This window comes from Centruroides sculpturatus, unplaced genomic scaffold (genome assembly GCF_000671375.1).
Source record: "Centruroides sculpturatus isolate CEXI.00-Female unplaced genomic scaffold, Cexi_2.0 scaffold487, whole genome shotgun sequence".
Taxonomy (NCBI): Eukaryota; Metazoa; Arthropoda; class Arachnida; order Scorpiones; family Buthidae; genus Centruroides; species Centruroides sculpturatus.
Genome location: NW_019384719.1, coordinates 376,646 through 383,174, shown reverse-complemented (window position 1 = coordinate 383,174; position 6,529 = coordinate 376,646). Strand labels below are relative to the sequence as shown.

The 6,529-nt window shown below is 25.7% G+C and overlaps 1 protein-coding gene across 1 annotated transcript in view; it reads right to left on the bottom strand.

The window, feature by feature from the left end:
• Positions 1 to 4,176, bottom strand: part of LOC111627983 (cullin-3-like) — a 126,803-nt gene extending 122,627 nt beyond the window's left edge. The window contains exon 1 of the mRNA XM_023371686.1: positions 4,026 to 4,176. The gene's annotated coding sequence lies outside the window, so the exon portion shown is untranslated. The remainder of the gene's footprint in view (positions 1 to 4,025) is intronic.
• Positions 4,177 to 6,529: the final 2,353 nt, after the last annotated feature.

Genomic DNA, 6,529 nt, shown 5'->3' with positions numbered 1-6,529 from the left:
TATCAAACTAAAACAAAACAATACTTAAATGACAAGCTGTTAAAACATAATACCTCAGAGAATAGCACGATTACAGATAAGCATTGTGTAAGAAAAAAACTCACTAATTTGAAAGAAATGTGTATAAGAATTTCAATTTAACATCTGATGTAAGAATCATTGATTAAAAAAACATATTTGAATCATCATCATCTCTAAATCCTGTTACCTGTGGTATTGAGAGGAGATAAAGTTTACATGTGTTGACTCTTGCTACCTGGTGTTTGTCTGTCTCAACATGTTGAATGATTATAATATAATATTTAATGTGGTTGCATATGAAACATATTTTGTATATATTATATATAAATGACCATTGAAATATAATTAGGCCTAGAATGATAAGTATTAGTATAATCTTGATATAATCTAAGCTTCTTTTAACGTATAAATACATATTCGGACATGATTACAGTCCATTATATATTTAATTATTAATGTTAATGAATGGGCATTCTTCTATAAGTCAAAATTAAGTTTGAAAATCGGAATTAACTCACTGGAAATGCACGGATTCTATTTAGTCTGCAACTTGGCCAACTCCATGATCTAGCAAGTCTGAAATTTACTACAATTAGTTTATGAATTATTTTTAAGAATGGCTTGGTTAGAAATACTAAGGAATCAGATTTGTATTTACATCTGCAACCTCATATGTTTGTTATCATTTGGAAAAACTATCATTTTTATTTTTGAGGTCTTAAAGCTGCAATTATCTTCAATTGCGATTTACATAAAAAATGGCTAACATTTTAAAAATGTATAGCTGTTTCATCACAAATATATTATTTGTTCAAACTTTGATATAGTTTAAGTGTTTAATTAAGATATTATATTCATCTAATGTTTTGATTTTTATAAATCCTGTAAGCAACTTTTGTTTAACTTTAAAAAATTAATAAAATAATGAATCCATCCTATTTGAAACACAGTTATTTTTTATAAAATGTCAACAGAAAATAGCTGATCACTTCTGTAATCTAGTATTTGTCAGGTTATATAAGAATATTTCATATTTCAATTGGTAAAAACATTCCACCAAAATTAATTTACAAAATAAATCAAATTAAGTAGATAAAAAAGGCATTAAAATTATCAATTTCTTTAAATAAAAATAAGAGATTTGAACATATCAATTAAGATCTCTCCAAAAAATTACAGAAAATAATAATCATAGATTATAACAATTAGAATAATATTAGAATTATAACAGAAAAGACAAAATTATAGATTAATAAAAATAATTATTTTTTAAATGATTAAATATTTTTACTATTAATTATCAACTTGATTAAAAATAAAAAACATCTAAAACAAAAATTTAAAGCTATCATTAATTTATAACATAAAATTTAAATAATTTTTTTCAAAATAAAATGAAAATAAAACTCAAAAAATATATTAATTTAAATTTATGGAAAACAAATAAACAAATTTCAATAAAGAAAAGGTAAAATTAGTTAATAGTCAAAACAATAATCATATTAACANTTTCTAATTATTTATTATATATAAATTGCCACATAAGGAAAACCATTACTGAAAATTTATCAGAAATCTGAACCTTAGCGATAATTTATTCATTATATAACAATAAGCAATTTCATATTAATAATAATTCATATTTTTTACATTTATTGTTATTAATAAAATAGCATGTAGGCCTACTAAAGTTCAAATATTTCATGTGTTATATTCTCTGTGTTCAAATATATTATACAATATTTTTACAAAGAATAAAAAAACAATACTGAACTGAAATCTTGATCAAGATAAGTAATACTGTATATAAATTAACTTTACAATAAAATATTTTGATTAATTACATGGGCCCCAACTCGGGTTCCGACCACAGATTTTGGGTCCATGATTACAGTAATTAACAAAAAATTTATCAATAATATGTAAAATTTAAATCTGTATAAATAGAATAATTTTTAAATATTCTCATTTAATTATCTATTTTTCGATATATTACTGCTATAAAGATCTCGTTACTTCCAGAGAAATATCGTCTTGATTAATTTATTGAAACTTCTTACATTTTCTTTCTAACGTTTTCAATAATTTGGAATAAATGGTTGGCCAAAAGATTGTGCGATATGAGGATAAAAGTTCAAAACCGATTCACACATAATTTATCACGGGTTAAGGCATCGTTTCCATTACTTTTCTGTGCTTGGCTGAACCTATTGTGGGTCAAGTCTACATGAACTGAATGTAACTGTGGCAACATTAAATGATGTTGGTGTCTTACGTTAAGTAATCAATCAATAGAAATACAATACTGTAATTGTTTTTTTTTTAATAAATACAAAATAAACTACATATCATTTTAAACGAATTCCATCATATGTATTATCCAAAGTATCTATAAAAGTGATAGAAAAGTAGAATATAATTAATTTTAATTACAAAAAGTAAGTTATTAAAAATTTGAGTTACAATTTGAAAAAAAATTGTAAACGTATAAATTCCCACTGTTGTCCATCTGTCTGTCTGTCTGTCTTTCCTTAATCTCGAGAACAGAGTTAGATAGATGAAAGCTGAGATCAGATTTGGAAATATTAGGGGAATGAGGCTTCGATTAACTAAATATAAACTTCCGATGCACACAGAAAATTACGTTATTTCAATTCAAAAATTTTCCCTGTAAGGAGTTAGAATAATGATACAACTCTGTTGCTAACAGGAAAAGTATTATGTACAGTACAGGGGCAAGACACTACTAATTTGTGATGCAGAACATATATTTTAAATTAAGTAAATTAAAAATCTGATTAAAAATTACAGCCCGGTATTGTGACGATGTCATAATACATAGTTGCTCGTTTTTAATCATTCTTTGTTAAAATATTTTCAAAATATCATTATGATAATTATCAGTTATTAACTTCAATAAATGATCTTTCAAGAATTATATTTAACTTGTAGATTATCTTCGAATTTATCTAGTTTTTTGTTGGTATAATGTGTAATTTCAGTAAAATTTAGAATTGATTGAGAGATTATTAACATATGCGGATTAAAATACGTTGATACAGGTAACAGGGGTTAATCCCTCCCTATTGAAATAAAACAAAAGTTATTTATTTGAAGACTTTGAACTTCAAAACATTATTTTAAAAACATTTATGATGGCAAATTTAGTTTATTGAACAATCCTATACAGATAAATATAAATATTAGCCTAATGCATTTAGGTTAATGTTTCTTTCTACCGATTTTAAATCAGTTTAGCTGAATATTACAAAAATGTATTTTGCTTTAATCAATATCTAACACCGTTCCTAGCTTATTTTTCACGTTAGACATTATTTAAATTTGTGTACCTTAACTTTAATCTTAAGTAACCTAAAATAAATATATTTAAATAAGAAAAAAGTAAAGTATACCCTCCCGTTGTTGCATTGCATAAAAGTTTATATAAAATAATATATATAGTATCTGCAGAATATACTTTGATATTTTGCCATACCAAAATTTGGTCGCCCTAGGAATGTGCGTGAAATGTGTGAAAAGAAAGGACGAACTAGCCACGCCAATTTCTTTGTAAGAATTACTAACTTAATAAGAATTATTCTTCGTCATATAAAAAAACAGAAAAAAAATCTTGTTTTGAAATATTTCAAGTAAAGTTTCCATTTACATAATATTGTGTCAGTGTATTTAGACTTGGAATTAAAATAAATTCGATGACATTGAAGTTTTTCTCCCCTTCATAAAAATTATGTAAATGAAAGGATTACTGAAGGCATAAAAACTAGAAGTCATTCCTGTTTCTCTAATTGTGGCTTTAAAAAAAAATCAATGTTAGAGTGGTGTCCTAATTTTTGACTTTTTTTTTCTTAAATCATAAACTTTTAAATCAAGTTTGTTAGTTAGCATTTTATAATTATATTGTTTTACATTAAATGTTATACAATTATGTTGTCATATAATTAAAAATGTTATTTAAATTGTTAGTGTTATAAAGTCTCACTTGCATTTTGCTAGTCTATACAGTAGGTATTCCTATATGTGTTCGTCTTTTATCTTGAGATGCTACTTAATTATTATCAGGGTCGTCAAGAAGAGATGAGATGAGGATTTTTTCCCAGCCAGAAAACTTAGGGCCTTTAGTGGTTTCTACTATAAATTGATGTTATTTTTCTATAAATAAATAAAATATTTAAAATTGCTATTTATTAATAAACATTCTACAATAATTCATTCGTTCAAAAAAGATAAAAGAATTCTGCTAAGAAACAAAAGGCACCTCTCTATACACCAAGCTTTTGTTTGTTCTAATTATTGCTAATTGTTTACATAAAATTAAATTTTCATCTTCAGAATTTGTGCCAATTTAAGCAAAATACGGATTCATACTTCTTTTTAGTGGAAGGTTTAACAATATAATTATTTATTTGCAAACATAATTTTATTTAAGTTCATAATTATAATTAAAACATTAACTTAAGTCATCCAACTATGAAAAATAGCGATGCTCAGTATCAAATCATGTCATCTTCACATTAACTAATCAAGGTCAACTATATTTGTCCAGTTTTTCAATAACTATAATTAACAACACCAATTTAGGCAAGAAATGTCTTTACATTTTTATATATTGCAAGATTTTAATGTTACCATTACAAATTTTAGAAGTAAATTTAAAAATAAATTTAAACGATATTTAAAAATATCGTTCTATTATAATAAATTACAATTTTTCATTTAAACAATAAAAATTAACAGACTAGCTATTTAATCACGGAAAAAAATGATACTGTTATCCTTGATTCTATAATAGATTTCAGTAATAAAGAAAATACCAGAAATCTAGGTCTTTTTTTATATTTCAAATTAGATTTATCTCCTAAATTTGACAAGTAAATTTTGTGCATAACTATTTTTATTTTAATCAATGTTTTTCCTTTAAAATATTCTTGTCTGAACTCATATTAGTGAAGTGGCTAGACGTTCGGAATTAAGCGGGACAGTCCGCTTAAAACTGAAAAAAAAAACATCTCGCTTTTGGTCTGTTTCTTAATTATATTCAAAAGTAGCCAGTATTTATTGCATGATTTAAAAATCAATAATGAATTGCATACGAGTTATGGATGGGTAATACAACTGGGTAATACATTTCCAATTTGGCTACTGCTTCTACAAATTGGATATTAAAATGATTGCTCATTTTAATATCCAATTTAATATCCAATTAAAATGTAGATATTATAAATCCTTATAAATATTTTCATAGATATTTATTTGTGAATCATTTATAATAATTTATTTCATTCAAAATTGTAAATCTACTAATTAAATATAAATAAAAGTAGTTCAAGGTGAAGATATGGCAGATTAGACAGTAGGACTCGACTGCTTCATGTTAACAAGATGATTATTTTTTTTATTAAAAAATACTCTGATATGTTAATTATATTCTTTAAATCATCAGTTTATTTTGAAATAAAAACAGACACTAAAAATAAAGATACAGTTTCAACAAAAGGAAAGGATATTTAAAGCAAAACTATTTAATACCTTTGTAATCATTTTATTAAAAACACTGTATACGATTGAAACAATTAATATGTATTATAAACACACGTAAAAGGTATTTAAAGAAGTAAGAAAAAATTACCAAATTTGAGGTGCCTTTGTTAGAAAATGGTTGAAAAACTGTCTTGTTCCATTAATCCAGTCCAATCTAATTACTTTTCCGGCTGTTATATATAACAGAGGGAAAGTATGGAGGTCAGTCAACAAATGACGCCCGAAGATTTTTACATTTTTGGACTTAGGACAACTTGAAACGTCGAGAAATACAAAAAAATTCGGAGATAATTTCTGTAATGTATAAATGTTAGTTTGTGTGTGGCACGATATTGTTCACCCTCTTTGAAGCTTAATAACTTCTGTACTTTTTGTCGAAAAGGGAGGTTTGTTTATTAGAAGAATTGATGCTATTAAATTTTGGTGGTTAAAGGTCGAGGGAGAGGGGAGATAATGGGGGTCATGTGTATTTCCAGTAACGGTAAAGGTCAATTTTACTCGTTATTAACATTTACAATTTTTTTTAAAACTCATCCCTACCCTTAAAATGAAGCTTTTTACCATTTTATAATAGTTAAAAATATAAAAAGTTTTTTAATTAAATGTGATAACAGATGGCGCAAGCAAAATTTTAAATGTTGCCGGGATAGTTCAGAAACTAGTTGTTGATTTATTTTTTCATAATACAGTAGAGTCCCGAAAACTCGGCCTAATGTGGATCGAAGGGTGGCCGAGTTTGTGAAAATGCCGGGTTATCGGGAATGGGGTTAAAAAAAATAAGTACGAGTGTTTCCTCAGAAAATACTGTACTGTACTTGTATGTATTGTTTACTTGAGAATATAACAGAGAATAAACTGCCCAAATACCCTTAAACAAAGGAAAAGTACGTCCTTTATGAAGGCATAGAGCCTTTACTACATGAAAATGAAAATTAATGAATACACTGTG